This window comes from Cibotium barometz, chromosome 34, assembly GCF_041138505.1.
Source record: "Cibotium barometz isolate CiBa-2024 chromosome 34, ASM4113850v1, whole genome shotgun sequence".
NCBI lineage: Eukaryota > Viridiplantae > Streptophyta > Polypodiopsida > Cyatheales > Cibotiaceae > Cibotium > Cibotium barometz.
This window is the reverse complement of record NC_141079.1, coordinates 23,870,323-23,886,890: the sequence shown is the minus strand read 5'-3', so window position 1 is coordinate 23,886,890 and position 16,568 is coordinate 23,870,323.

Genomic DNA, 16,568 nt, shown 5'->3' with positions numbered 1-16,568 from the left:
CTTCCATCAAGGTTTGCCAAGCTCAGCACGATAAGACATGAGACCAAGTCCCGAGAGAGAGACAAGTTATAGGAGCTGTCATGGCAAAAGGTGAAGGTGGAGTTGCTCGACCTAAGGGTCGAAGTTGGCGAGGAGAGGGCTGGCAGAGCAAGATCTGTTGGAGAGAAGGTGGCGAATTATTGAGCCAGGCGGCACGGGGCTGAGCAGGGCGGTGCGCACAGGCGATGGATCTCTCTCTCTCTCTCTCTCTCTCTCTCTCTCTCTACACGTAGGCCACTCTCTCTCTACACAAGGGATTTTCTCTCTCTACACAAGTACTACCTCTCTACACAAGGGATTTTCTCTCTCTCTCTCTCTCTCTCTCTCTCTCTCTCTCTCTCTCCCCCCCCTCTACACGTAGGCCACTCTCTCTCTACACAAGGGATTTTCTCTCTCTACACAAGTACTACCTCTCTACAAGCAAACAATCTACGTAGACAATCCACGTGCAATTTAAGAAACCCGATCTTGCGATCACACTTCCTTGATGATTCGACTTTCCAGACGATCCAACCTTGTCGATCTCACTTACCCAACCTCACCGATCTCGTATCTGTGATTATCGATTCTTAGATCATGGCAATCCGACCCCTGTAACATTCACTTTCGAGAGGATTCAATCTCGCCGATCTCACTTCTACGATCTCAATCCGACCTCACCGAACTCACATCTTGAATTAGTCGATCCTTGGTTTGTGGCGATCCAAGTAGACCCTAGATGATCAACTTTCCAGAGGATTCAATCTCTTTGATTGCCGATCTCTTTAATAATTGCTGGTCTCTTTGATTCACTTTCAAGAGGATTCAATCTCTTTGATTCTTGATCTCTCTTCTACGATTGCGATCAGACCTCACATCTTGAATCGTCAATCCTAATTCTCAAATCACGATTCAACTTTACAAATTGCCACCCATGTAGATCAACAATCGCACAATTGAATTTTTGAGATCGCTATTTGAACCCTTTTTTTATTTGTGTTTTGGTTTTTGTATTTTTTATCATTCTTGGTAAAGGTAGTGATTGTTCACTTGAGCGGGGAGGGTTACGTTAATTATGTACACGTGGGCTAAGGGCTTACCGTGCCCGCCCAAAAGCCACTGTGGTCGGCTTCGCTAGCGCGCTTGATTGAGCTGTGTCTCCAAGCTTCAAAAAAGCACTAAATTTTTTTATTGTTTTTGAGAAGGTGAGGCATTGAGTGTCCTCAATCCACTCTCTTATGAGAATCACCCAACCTTGGAGTGCACATGCATCAATTAGATGAAATTTTCACTCCATAAGTGGTACCCTAAGTGTTACGAGAGAGAGAGAGAGCTATGTAAACTACTATTGAAATAATTGAACTGACTAGCCTAATTTATTACCCCAATTGGCATTAAATTAAATGAAATCAAAGCCAATTTAAACTTAAATTAACTTAAACTTACACCTAAAATTTATGATTTAAGCCTAAGTCATGCCCAAGGCAATTCTAAATTCTAATCCTACTTCAACTCTAAATCTGAATTCTAACCAATTATACCTAGCTAAATCTAACTTTACTGAGACTAGAATGCAACTAAATCTAAATTAACTAAGACTAGAATGCAACTAAATTAGAAACTAACCAAGTCTAAGCTAGTTAATCATAATAATTATTCTTAATTAATTTAATTCTAATTAACTTAATTTGATTAAAACTAATCTATCTAATTTCTAATAAGTTGACTTGAATACCTATGTTAAACTATGTAACTTGAGTGAGCTAACCTAAATCAATTTCTAAGTTCCAATTAATCTTGAACTAGCTAAATTAACTGGAAATGCCTATGGCAATGGTAGAGGAGGACAGGGCAAGGGTGGTTTTTGGAAGTCAACATTGAAAGCATAAGAAGCCCCCCCCCCCCCCTCCCCTCCATCAAGGTAGGGTTCGATGCAAAAGAGCACACTTGGAGAAGTAATTCTTTTATTTTCAAGAATGTCAAGTTAGGGTGGATCGTGAGCTAACCAATTGAGTACTTGAAATTAGATTATATCACAAGGGGAAAGTTTATGTGCTTGGGTTATACCAAATATGTGTAACATGAGCCACTGCCCCCCACCTCTCCAAAAACCTCCTCAAGCATACCCACACTAGCCAACCATCAAGACTCGCCCTCACCAAAACCTCCTCAAGCATACCCCACTAGCCAACCGGGTTCATTCACACCACCACACGCCATTCCAACTACAAGCCACCATCTAGCACACCGACATTGACGCCAACAACAAGGTAACACCACCGTTTAACACGGAGCAATCGATATCTAAATGCTTTCATTCGGTCGCTCTATAGGCAATTCGACTGGCAATGGTCATTTGCAACATCGATGTCTGCGTCTTCTTGACAAACCAGTAAGTGCATGTAACCACTTCACCCTCCTTTTTACTGCATATTTTGGCTCCCCAATGAGTGGGTAGAGCGCTCTGCATGAGGGTAGAATTGATACAGCTATGGGATTTTTTTTGTAGGTACATTGTCGGATAGCCTAATCGTCAAACCACCCCAAACCTTAAAGAAAATCCCGCTACCACCAAACCCAAATCAGCTTCACTTATAACCAAACCTTGGCAAGTTTCTGGTGTACAACCAATCCTCTTCATTCACATCTTTTTGCCACTAGCATGTAGGCACACTTGTCCGGACAATCCTCCCTACCTTGTGGTCCCCATCCCAGATCACATCCATGCACTCATGGCTTTTGCCGATCACATCCATGGTCTCCACCGCACTTGATCATGACAGATCCCATTCTTGCACACAACATATTTTCCCCCTACCAACACTTTGTATGGATGCCTTTGATCATGTTGTCTTGAATTCCTCATTAAGTCTTGTTCTTGCTCAATCCAACCCTCTTCCCATCCATGACTAGGAGAGTGCTTAGTGTGGCATGGCTCATCCTTCTCCTCCTCTTCAGGTTCATTTGTGTGGATTCTTAGATTCCCAGTCATCGAGTTTGATAAGCCTCTCCAAAGTTAGTATTTCCTCGTAAAATAGAACTTATCGGGACACTCAAACTTCTAAGGATAAGAAGGCTGTCTGGGCTCGCTATGTCCCTTGTGCACGATATTTGTGCTCACTTAGTTTGTACTTACTTAGAGGTAGGATTGGACCAACCAATGTGTATAGGATGTGCATTGATCCTTGCCTAGGAGGCGTTCCCCTGATGGGGTTGAAATGAATCCATCACCTATCATATTAGAGAAAATATTATGGTGACTATGATGACCCATGGAAGGCCAACTCCACTGAGTCCTCCTTGTATCTAGCAATGCAAAATCTTGCTAGATTGGTTTGAGAGGCAAAGACATCGGAACTGGCTCTTTTGTGGCTTCTTAAGAATGGTCATGGGTTTAGCTATGTCATTTTACATGCTCTAAGGTTTCTGTAGTATTGGTTCTATGATTGACTCTGGGATAGGGTCTTGGATAGGCTCAAGCAGGGTTACTAGTTTGTACTCGACCACTTGCTCAAGTACTGGCTCTAGTTGACCACTTGCTCATGGGTTTGGTTATGTCATTTTGCATGCTCTAAGGTTCCTATATTGGTTCTACGATTGACTCTAGGATAGGGTCTAGGATAGACTCAGTGGAGTTGGCCTTCCATGGGTCATTATAGTCACCACAATATTTTCTTTAATATGATAGGTGATGGATTCATTTCAACCCCATCAAGGGCATGCCTCCTAGGGGAAGGATCAATGCAAAATCTTGTTAGATTGGTTTGAGAGGCAAAGACATCGGAACTGGCTCTTTTTGTGGCTTCTTAAGAATGGTCATGGGTTTAGCTATGCCATTTTACATGCTCTAAGATTTCTATATTGGTTCTATGATTGACTCTGGGATAGGGTCTTGGATAGGCTCAGGCAGGGTTGCTGGTTCATACTCGAGCACTTGCTCAAGTACTAGCTCTAGTTGACCACTTGCTCATGGGTTTGGTTATGTCATTTTGCATGCTTTAAGGTTCCTATATTGGTTCTATGATTGACTCTGGGATAGGGTCCAGGATAGGCTTAGGTAAGGTTAGTGGTTCATACTTGACCACTTTGCTCAGAGTCCACCTGCCTTATTACACACACCTGGGCTTCTTTCATTTGCTCTTTCTCCAATACCGGGTTGGGGTACTCTTTGAGCTTGTTTGGAAGGTTTATGTAGTTAAAATGTTTTTTTTCTTTGGAAAGATGTGGTTTAAGAGATCACCCATCGTGGTTCCCATGATGCTTGAAATGAGCACAAGATTGTTGTTTTCTAGGCCTTAGCATTAAACACTCCAAACTTGTATGCTTTATGGTGGCAAATTGCAAAAAATTTTACACAACCCATATCTCTTCATGGGAATATATGTGGGTGTCTTGCTAGGGCTGGCGTGGACGACATTGTGGAGTACTTTTATTCTTCTTTGGCCTTTGAGTTTTGCATTGAGGATAAGGCCTTGATTGTTGAGGCAACCAAATTGGATTGGCACTATCAAAGTAGCCTTGAGCTACAAGTAGCTGCTTTGCCACTCACATTTTGATACCATTAAGATACCTTAATCTTGGCTGTCAGTGTGGTGGAGTTTTCTTTGTGGCTAGCGAAAGGTTTGGGGCCCGCCTTCATGTTGGTGAGAGCTAAGGTTGTGGCTTTGAGACTCATGGGTGTTGTTGACGATGAGGCTTGAGTCTCTTCGAGAGTGGTGGCTGCTCTGAAGGTGACACTTTTGAGCATGCAACCTGCTCCTTTGGGCGAGGTTGGTTCATGTGAAGAGGCATTGGCTCTGAGTCTTTTCACTTGAGGTTCTTATCAGAATAAGAGTGGAATTTGTGAGGAACTTCTTCAAGAGTGATTGTTGTCGATGGAGAGGTTTTGACATTGGAAATAGAAGCTCTGTCTCTTATTGGTGTGGTGAAGATGAAGTCGAAGGAGTAGATGGTAAATTGGAGTTGGCCCTTGGTGTAGAATTTATTTTGTCATGTAGAGGGACATCCAAGGAAGAGGCTTGTAGCTTTTTGCATTCATTATCATAGAAATCCCCTAGGGTTGGATCTGCTTCCTTGCAATATGGTATCGTTAACTTTGTTTCGTTGGCCATCATGGGTGACCCTATCGCTAGCAAAGTACAGTCGTGCTTGGGCATCAATAGTCTATTTATGTCCCAAGATCTATAACATGCCCATCTTCAATAATAACATATGTCCATTTAATAGATGAATTTATGGTCTTTTTATGGTGTAAAAATCATCAATTTTAAAAATAGATCTATTTTCACTTGGAATATTAAAAATTTTAGTTCAAATTTGGAATCTGCATGCGATTTTACTCTAATATAGGATTTTACAGCACTCAAAACGGACACTGGAATAAGTTTACACGTAAATTTTTAGTTAAAATATGGTAAACTTCTGACCTTAATAAATGCATGTTCGAGTATTCGATTGACTGGGCTTTGACGCACGATGACTTTTTAAAAAAATTCAATAAAATTGTCAGGGGTGTTTCCTTGGTCGTAGGGGTGCGGCATGCATATCGAGGTCAGTGCCCTAAAAAAAGGGATCCCCGTCCCAAAAAAAGACCTATACACATACTAGGGTGCCCATACAGACGGGTGTGTACGGGCCAAGGGTTGGCCACCCTAGTGTATGGTCCCCGCTAGCGGCTATGTGGACACCCACGCCACGACCACTAGCCCGGAAGGTACATGCGTACCCCACCTTTGAGTGGCATACAGACACCACTCCTTTTCCTAGACTCATTTAGACAGACCAGTGTCCTTTCATCGTACACCACCCTTTGCACCCCGCTTTGCTCTCCCTTTCCCTATACCTGTACCCATACCAGCCCCTATATAAACTCCCAGTACCCCCCCATGGCCAATACCCCGACACCCTATGCTACTCGTACCTGACAGGTCGTACTATCGACACTTTGTGCGGAGACTACACCCGACAGCCCCTCTCACAGCAGCAAGCCCTTTTTAGCCCATCTCCAAGTAGGCTTTGTAGAATTTTTTCAACATCCCACACTTGTGTTGTGGAGAGGGTGTCCTAAACTGGTCTCCCTCCCGTGTGAATAGACTTACGGGAGAACTCCCCTTCTCTCCTCTAAGTGCAAGATTTTTTCCTCAAATTTCAGTTTAAGGACACCTTCCCCCCATTTGCAGTGACTTAAGTAAGCACACTGTGGTAGCTTCAAGGAGGAGCCATTCTATCCACCTTCTCGTTGCCCACGTTGCTGCCTGCGAACTCAATGCTTCAATGGGATCATGATTCAGAGTTCGTTTGCTCACTTTATGAGCATAAAACTCTCACATGGGAACCACCTCTTGGAGCATTGTAAGGCCCCCCCAACCTAAAAAGGGGAATAAGATAGTCTACTAAGTCTTAACAAAGAAAAATTTTCTACTCGTTGTGACACCTCGACAATATAAAGATGCGAGGATACAACTAATAGGTAAGACCTAGTTCTATTCCGTAGGGGGAGTGTGGTCGTTTGAATGACTTTTAAAATTGAATCACCCATAGAATGATTGACCTTAACCTGGGCAACCTCTATTCTTGATTCCTAAAAAGAACGCTTTTTCTCCCATCTGGCACAGCCACTAGCCTAATCCTCTAGAGTAGAGTTGCATAAGGACCTACTTATGTAATGTAGAGCTTTCAATTAATTTGTTGGAAAGCTACCCGACTAATCAGGTCCACCCCCATCCATAGGATGGTGCCGTCTCAGGACATCCCATCCTTCCACTTTCCACCCAACTCACGCCTCAATTTTATTTTCTAATTAATCCTACCACGCTCTGCAACACATATAAACAAGTTCCTTAATTAGGATTCTTACACAATGTTCGTTAAAATAGCCAATCATACACAATACTAAGAAACAAGGTATTTAGTTTAAAATAGATACAAGATTCAATGCTCTCTTACCTTTGCTTTATTCTGCCAATCATACACAATACTAAGAAACAAGGTATTTAGTTTAAAATAGATACAAGATCCATGCTCTCTTACCTTTGCTTTATTCTGCCAATGATCCAGAATTCGGCCTTCCAGCCTCTATAGGCAATCCCTATGGGACCATACACCTCGTCGTTTTGGTAGCTAGTGAGAATAGGCAATCCCTATGGGACCATACACCTCGTCGTTTTGGTAGCTAGTGAGGACTGAAGCCGGCATGTCGCTCTCTCAGGCTCCATTGCTTGATCCTCCCGCTCCTTAGAGGGATGTCTATACGCTAGGGTGGTCTTATTCACCGCACTAGCCTAGGCCTGCAAAACTAGGCAGCATTCATAATACTCACCTAAACTGACGAGTCTCATCTTTCCAATGGTAGGAGGGATACCTTGGGCCAACGTCAAGCCTCGCTAACGTCACCGCCGCGCCCGGCTACACAAGCACGAAAACGGGTTTAGCATCAAGGCGGGGAGAAAATGTACATGCACCTTAACTTAATCAAGATAATAACATAATTGCTTAACTAAACCATAGGATACAGGAAACAACATCATCTTCTCAAGAAAGCAACAATTTCACAAGAATTTTGTTATTTTCAAAGCAAGGAAAAGTAGGACCTTCTTTCTTACTTAATTAATGCTAACACTAAAGATCAATCAAAAAACCTCTTTTTAAATGATTACCAAGCTAACTTGGCCATTGGTTCCTTGTGGGACTCCAAGGGAAGAGTTGGGGCCGCATCCGAGACATTCCCTCTACTAGGGCCGTCGTTATGCACGCTTCTCGCGGTAGTATTTTGGCATCTTCTATGAGGAGCCATTCTATCCACCTTCTCGTTGCCCACATCGCCCGCGCGAACTCAAAGCTTTAGTCGGATCGCGATTCGAAGTTTGTTTGCTCACTTTATGAGCATAAAACTTTTAGGTGGGAACCACCTCTGAGAGCCAAAGTGTGCTTACTTAAGTCACCGCAAATGGGGGGAGCGGTGTCCTTAAACTGGAATTTGAGGGAAAGAGCTTGTACTTAGAGGGAGAGAAGGGGAGTTCTCCCTTAAGTCTATTCACACCGGGGAGGGGGGGGAAAGGAGACTAGTTTAGGACACCCTCTCCACAACACAAGGGTGGGATGTTGAAAAAAAATTCTGCAAAGCCTACTTGGAGATGGGCTGAAAAGGGCTTGCTGGGAGAGGGGCTATAGAGGGCTATAGAGGGCTATAGAGGGCTATTGGGTGTATGAGTAGCACATGCTATTGGGATATTGGCCATGGGGGATACTAGGGGTTTATATAGGGGGCTGGTACATGTAAGGTTATAGGTAAAGGGAGAGCAAAGCGGGGTGCAAAGGATGGTGTACGATGAAAGTACACTAGTCTGTGGCTACATGAGTCTGGGGAAAGGGGTGGTGTCTGTACGTGGGCCAAAGGTGGGGTACGCATGTACCTTCTGGGCCAGTGGTCACATGGGTGTCCACGTGGCAGCTAGCGGAGACCATACACTAGGGTGGCCAGCCTTTGGTCCGTAGCGCCCATTTGTATGGGTGCCCTAGTATGTGTATAGGTCTTTTTTTGGTGAGGGGATCCCTTTGGACATCGGCCTCGATATGCATGCCAGTGCGTCCGTCTCGACTATAAATTTTTTTTTTGATAAAATTATCTGAGGTGTTTTCTTGGTCGTAAGGGGTGCAATCCGTTCGTCAATCGGACTGTTAGACATCCGTAACGCCGCTCTACGGGCGTTACCACAGGAGGGGACGGCCTCTGGCTCACCACCCAGCCATAAAGGAAGAATGAGGATTGCCCCTCATCCCCCAGGCTATATAGTGTGTGGCCTGCCGTCCACACTAGCCTGGCCGCCCATGACTCCGCATGGGCGTCCTCTCCCACTGAACCCCGGACATGGCCATCCGGTCTGCCGTCGGTCTCACAGGCATTACAGCCTACATGACATTACCCCCCCCTTAAGAAGAGTTTTCGTCCTCAAAAACAAACTGGGGAAACCTTTTGGAAATTGCACTACGGCGTTCCCAGGTTGCCACCTCCTCATCCCTATCTGTCCATTTAACAAGTACCTCCTGGTACACTCTTTGTCGGGTTTGTCTGTCACGATACTATAGAATCTTTTCAAGTTCATGTGGTATCTTTGGTCGCTCTATCAAGTCCACCAAAATCTCTGGAGAAACTGCGTTCTCTAACCCGTGAACTGATTTCTTTAGTTTACTGACATGGAAGATAGGATGGACTTGAGAACTCTCCGGTAACTCAAGTTTATATGCTACGTCCCCAATCTTCTTAAGGATTTTAAAAGGACTATAATATCTCGGAGAAATTTTATCACACTTTCCCGTTTTCATGGTTTCTAACTGCGCAGGAACCTTGAGGAATACAAAGTCACCTTCTGTAAAGGTCACCTTTCTTCGTCCTTTATCCGCATAAGTTTTAGCGCGATCCTGAGCGCTACGAATGCTCTCTCGTGCGGCTCTGAGCATATCATTCATATCTTCAAGGAAATCCTTGACAGATTGAATCTTCTCCTTTTGTAGGCCTACAGCCATCAGAGATCTCGGCTGGAATCCATACATTAACATGAATGGTGTAAATTTAGTTTGAATGCTTGGAGCTGTTATAAGCAAACTCCAGTATGGGCAAATATTCTTCCCAATTTGATTGTTTCTTACTTACATAAGAACGCAACATATCCTCGAGTATTTGGTTAACTTTTCCAGTTTGACCATCAGACTCCGGATGATCTACCATACTCATACTCAGAGTAGTATCCAATTTTTTGAAGATTTTTCTTAAAAAATGACTGTTGAACTTTCTATCTCTATCCGACACTATATCTGTGGGCAGGTCATATAGCTTGTAGAGATGTTCAATAAAGAGTTTTGCCAACTCTCGCGTTTTTACAGTTTTCTTCGTGGTAATAAACTTTGCCATTTTAGTTAACCTGTCCACTACCACCCACACCGAGTCATCTCTCGATTCGTCTTGGGTAAACCGGTAATTAAATCCATGGAAATGCTTTCCCATTTCCCTTGAGGAATCTCCCTCGGATGGAGTAGTCCTTCACCTTAAGGCGTTCATGTTTATTGACCTGGCACTTACTGCATTTCAGCACGTAAGTCTGGACGTTCTTAAACAAACTAGGCCAATAAAACTGTCTTTTACTAGTGCATAGGTCTTCTGAATCTTAGGATGACCTGCACTTGGACTATCAAAACTATACCCCGAAGACTCGGCTAGCCTCTCCGGACTAACTCTCGCCTCGCTACCCGCCGCACCTACGGCCAGTCTCTCCGGACTAGCATTACGTGTCGGCGAGGAAGGTGGGCGCGGCTGTGACAAAGTGTGTACGCGTATAGCACGCCAGACCTCTGTAAAGACAGGATCATGCTCACACAAGCCATGATTTGGTATTTCAACCAAAACCCCAAGGCAAATTTCATGCCTTGATTTTGCATCATGTCATTAGCACAGAAGCTAATGTACTGGAGAGCACTCTAGTAGCGCAAGTTCTTAGACTATGCTACTAGATATTTATAGACTACGCTACCATGTTGCATTACTAACTTGTTAAAATTTCTCGTTGGAAAGCTCTACGGCCAATCTAATCATGCATCACAAGGTTTAGTTCCAAAGCTGAGAGATACTTTTCTCTTAGAGTAACATCTTTGCACAAGCATATGCTCTAGAATCTTGTTGAGTTTCTAACTACCATCAATCTACGGATGGTTAAACTCCATTCTAACTCAGAGTAAATGTAAGTTTTGAAGATTTCCCTTCAAATATAATAATCAAACTTCCTATCTCTTATGCCATACTATATCTGCGGGCAGATCATATAGTATGTGGAGATGTTTGATAAAGATTCTTGCACCACTACGGGTGTCTGGAGTTACATCCAATCACTTACAACTCTTTGTTGCTATTACCAGACACATCCCTTTCAGTATTGTCTGGACTCACACAACTATTCCAGTTTATGTGATATTTGAGGATATCCCTCCTTTCCCTCAAGAAAGGTTTTTGTCCTCAAAAACTCTACTCTCAAGCGGACTACGTGCTAGTGTCATAGGTCCAAGAACAAATCTAGACCGTGTTTAATATCATATGTTATATTCTTGAGTCCTTCCAAGAAACTTTTAAACATCTTGCAACGAAGATGTAGTTTAGTGTTTACGCACATATGGTGGTACTATTGATAAAATGCTTTGCAACAGATCAGTGGTTTCACACTTGTAACAAAGTGCTCATTGTTGCATATTATTACTCTTCATAAGCGGTTACACACTTATGAATCATTTGGGTGGGTTGTACCATCTATCAAGAAAATTCCAAACTACTAATAACCACATTATCAATCCACAGATAATGACTGAGCTTGCTGCGAAGCCATAGGTTGCTAGATAATTGATGGTAATTACACAAGCCCAATGTCTCATTACATCATACATTCAATATAAATGCAAACATCACAGTACTTCGTGATGATAAACTTAGGAATTTCATCCTATCCCTGTTTGGTGTTGGTATGAAGTATAACTATGAGAACATTATTTGCTGCCTCCTCATTATAGCGGCAAAGCTACCTACCCATCACAGGTGGCAATTTATCAAGCTATAACCGATGACAAGCAAATAAACGAGTACTCTTGTAAGAACTTCATAACCATATCTCACACCAAACTCATAATCACTACGGATTAAATGCTAGGGCTTGCAAAATTGAATGTTGTCTGATAGGTAGAGGGGATCATCAAACTACGGATGACCTTGACAACTCACTAGGACTAGTAATGTGTAACTTTTAAGTTACTCCACTCTCCTTGCTTATTCCATACCATCGAACAAATCGGTCCCTCGATTTGAGCAACGTCAACATATTTATGAGTACCTCGATACTCATGGATTGTGGTTCGGTAATTTAAAATGTTGATCTAGAGTATCTTTCACTCGAGAATCTTAATTTTATTAGCAGCTATGTATTAGTAGTGAGTAACTACGTACCCACTATCATCACACTAGTAGCTCCATACTAGTCTGTGAGTAACTCCGTACCCAATGGCGTACCTCCCCCGAGTGGGAGTACCATATACAACCATCTATAACAAGATGCTTAAGTCACTTGCTGCTAAGAAGTGACTACACAAATTGACCCCTCCATTGCACATTGCAGTACAATCTCTGCTATTACAACACGAATTTTTGGACGTCCTTATCATAGAGGTCAACTTAAAAACTAGTGCATAGGTCTTGTGGAGTCTCGGCTGACCTAACCACACCACTGGTGACTTCCTACAAAAAATGTGGCGCCGAAGTCACCACCTATGTACTTTAACTCCGTAAAGTACATGGTCTTCATCTATCATCTATGGAAAGTTGTAAAACATTCCTGCGATGGATTTTTATCACCCTAAAATTATTGTGCACTATTTTAGTGTGAAGAGCTTTTTTCCTGGGTACCATGGTTCACCCCAAGCTCATCTGTTACTAAATTCTCCGATTTAACAAAAGATATGTATGCCTCCGAACACTCCAGTTCAGCCCCACACTTTGAGTTTACTTCTTAACACTCCGGTTAAGTCAAAACTCACCAGATACAGTAGGATTTACCACTAAGCTCTCCAGCTTAGCCTCCTATCCTAACTCAGCCCGAGTTTATGTACACTACATATGTCGGATCCGATACTAACAACAACCAGGCTCGTCTGGAGTGAGATACTACTCACTATTGCCATGTAAAACCTTATTAAATCCTAGAAATGCTCCACTCATTCCCCAGGGGTCATACGACTTATAGGGTTTACACGCACATGAACTTGTAAGCAAAATAGCCTGTCATGCAATATTACAATTGCTTATGTAGGAAAGTAATATATTTCCCAAATTCATATGGTAGCAACTAAAATGTGCTCACAATCGCACACTTATGTTGAACATAGGCAAGACTACGCTTGCAAAATGCTATAGGGCGTCCCGCATGCATGAAACTGTCCAACCAAACTAGTCTTACTGCTAACCTCTAGATTTAGATCACTCCGGAACTAAATCACTCTGTTAGCACTAGTACACCATCATGGTCTTGCTACCTAGAGCTTCTCCGAACTCTGTAACTGGGTTTTATCCCAACTTTATTTGGTAATTTTCAAAGTTCAAATTTTATCTTGCACACTTTATCACTACAGCCAAGTGTACATACAGACCTGCCAAAGAGTCAAGTTACATGCACAAGCCTTGGCGTCCCATTCCACCAAGACTACAATCGATTCCGTGAGAATTTGATGTCCCATACCATCAAATTACCACCAAACCAATTGATGTGACATATAAAAAGGCTCTTTCTCACCACAAACTCTCGAGCAGTGGGATGTCGACGCATGGCAATAAAAAGAAGAGAAAACCATGCTAGTAAGTTTAAGAACAGTTCTCTTCGATCAACTTCTATAAGGGCATTGAGCATTACATCTCAAGACTATACCCCTTCAGATTTACCTTTGATTTCTACAAATCAATCCTAAATCTGCTATTATTATCTAGGCATATGCTAATCCCTCAGATTAGTACTCCTAGATAAACCATTCAATTGAGTACTGCTAGCAGCACTGCTAGCCCCTTTATATCAAGTAATACACACCTTAGGGATTACTTTTACAAGGCAATCTACGTGACTAAATCAAACTAGTCACTACTCTCTAGGCCCAAGTAGTGACACTATTTTGTTACTACCAACAAGGGCCAGCTTGCCTCTACGGGGCCAAGACTCTCTTGTTGCTACAAACAGTAAGCAACTTGTTTGGACACAAGGCATAACCACATCAAGACTACGCTTGTACATGGTTCTCATTTGCCAAAGTTTATCACAATCTTCTAGCACCTGTTAAAAGATTGTGAAGGGTTATGAGCACTATGGCTCGATTAGGCTTACCTTGATTTCTCGTGATAAGCACTTCGTCTAATTTGGACACAATTGACGCCACTGCCGGTCCTCTTAGCCCAAGTAAAACACACCGCAGTTTTAGATTTACACTATAGCCAAACTACGTGACTTTGATGGTTAATACTAAGTCTATGCTCAGCTTAAATTTAGTCTCTCTGAACCAAATGTGTGATCACCACATGTGCTACTTTCGAGGCGCTACGTCCATAGAAGTGTTCACTAGGCACAACGGCCATAGAACGGCTCTCTCTCGAAGGACTCGCCCTACGGCCGTGGGATTTGTCTCTCTCTTAGCACACGGCGCTACGGCTGTGTGCGGTGGGTCTCTTTCGTGGAAAACGGGCACTACGGCCACACGGCGCGACGGCCGTGTTGGGTTTGTTTCGTGGGGTGTATTTTTGTTTGTTTGTTTTTTTTTTAAAATAACGGGCCGGGACGGCCCTCGCTGCTTCGGGCGTGGCCGCTCGCCCGTAGGGAGTGTCCACAACATGGTCGCCGCCTGGCTGGCCGCCTGGGCCGGCCGCCCGCTAGGCCGCCTGCCTGGCCGCTGCCTGGGTTGGCCATTTGGGCTGGTTGCCTGGGCTGGCCGTCGTGGGGTTGGTCTTCGCCCTATGCCTTTACGACGACCCACAAACCCAGGCATAACACCATCACCCACCAGTGCAGTGTTGCCACAACCGAGCAAGTCGCCCCCACACAGTAGAGAGAAAGCTTAAACGCAGGTCGTTGGCTGGTCTTCGCCGTGGGGCTGGTCTTCGCCCCCCCCCCCCACACCAAACGTTGCCTTCGCCCCCCCCCCCCCCCCCCCCCCCCCCCCACACACAGTATAGAGATAGGCGATTTCTCTCCTACCAAACGAATTCGATTTGCAGACAATTTCAACGCAGAGAGAAAAAAAAACAAAACGAGATGCTTACCTGAAATTCGTATAGTTGTGTGAGACGGGAAGAGAGAGAGAGAGAGAGTTCTTCCCTTCAATTCTTCTTGGCCGTCCCCCACTCCATTGGAGATAAGGATGAGAAGATGAATGGTTGAAAACCATCGAGTGGGCTCTCTGGTCCCCCGGTCACGCGCGGACCCTGATGACCCCATCGAACCACGCTCTGATACCAGTGTTAGATATCCGTAACGCCGCTACGGGCGTTACCACAGGAGGGGACGGCCTCTGGCTCACCACCCAGCCATAGAGGAAGAATGAGGATTGCCCCTCATCCCCCAGGCTATATAGTGTGTGGCCTGCCGTCCACACTAGCCTGGCCGCCCATGACTCCGCATGGGCGTCCTCTCCCACTGAACCCCGGACATGGCCATCCGGTCTGCCGTCGGTCTCATAGGCATTACAGCCTACATGACACGGACACTTGGACATACATTTATTAAGGTTGGAAGTTTACTGTATATTAACTAAAAATGTACGTAGAGACTTATTCCAGTGTCCGTTTTGAGTGCTACTGTAAAATCTAATATAAGGGTAAAATTGCACGTAGATTCTAAATTTGGACTTAGAATTTTAATATTCCAAGTGGAAATAGCTCAATTTTTAAAATTGATTATTTTTACACCATAAAAAGACCATAAATTCATCTATTAAATGGACATATATGATTATTGAAGATGGGCATGTTACATCCTTCCCCCCTTAAATGGATATATATGATTATTGAAGATGGGCATGTTACATCCTTCCCCCCTTAAAGAAATCGAGATGTCCTCATCTCGTCTCATGAATTTGGGGTGATCTCTTAAGAGTGTAGCTTCATCTTCCCATGTTGCATTCTCTTTAAGAAGGTAATCTTTCCATTGTACTAGATGTTCTATAAGAGTTCGATTTTACGGAGTTGCCTTTCCCTAGAATCTATGATCCTCCTAGGCTGCAACTCAAGGACTCCTTGAGTTGGGATTACAACTTGCTTATCATCAAGAATACGATCAAGAATAACCAATTCAAATTGTTCTAGTAAGGTATTTTACCAATCAACATTATTTTAGGTAAACATATATTCCAAAATAACCTTAAATAACAAGTCCTAGGAACTAACCTGAGCTCTGATACCATTTTGTTTTTTGGCTCTACGATACATAAGTAGGTCCCTGGGTAACTTTACTCTAGAGGATTAGGCCAACGGATGTGCCTCGCATAGATGGAAAAAAAAGCGTTGTTTCTAGGAAATAAGAATAGAGGTTGCCCAAGTTAAGAGTCATTTAGAAGACCCCACTCCCCCCTACGATAGAACTAGCTCTTACCTATTTAGTTGTATCCTCACATCTTTAGTTGAGGTGTCGACGATGACGAGTAGGAAATTTTTCTTTTGTTAAGACTTAGTAGACTATTTTAAGGTTTCCCCTTTTTAGGTTGGGGGGGAGGAAAGGCTTACAAGGTCAAATCTACTTCCAATACATACTAAACCACAAAAAACTTGGAAGTAAGGGGGTTAGTTTCAAGATACATTGTGTGTTCAAAGTACCCCAAACATGGCATTTTCATGTCGTTTGTGAATGGAATACTTTTAGGATGAGCTTTGAGTGTTGGTTGACCTAACAAATCCCATAACTCGAGGGTCATGAGATTGTGTTCTCGTTTTGGATAAAGCTATGCTTGGAGTGTGGTCTTTTTATTTGAAATTTCAAATCCAAACATAACTC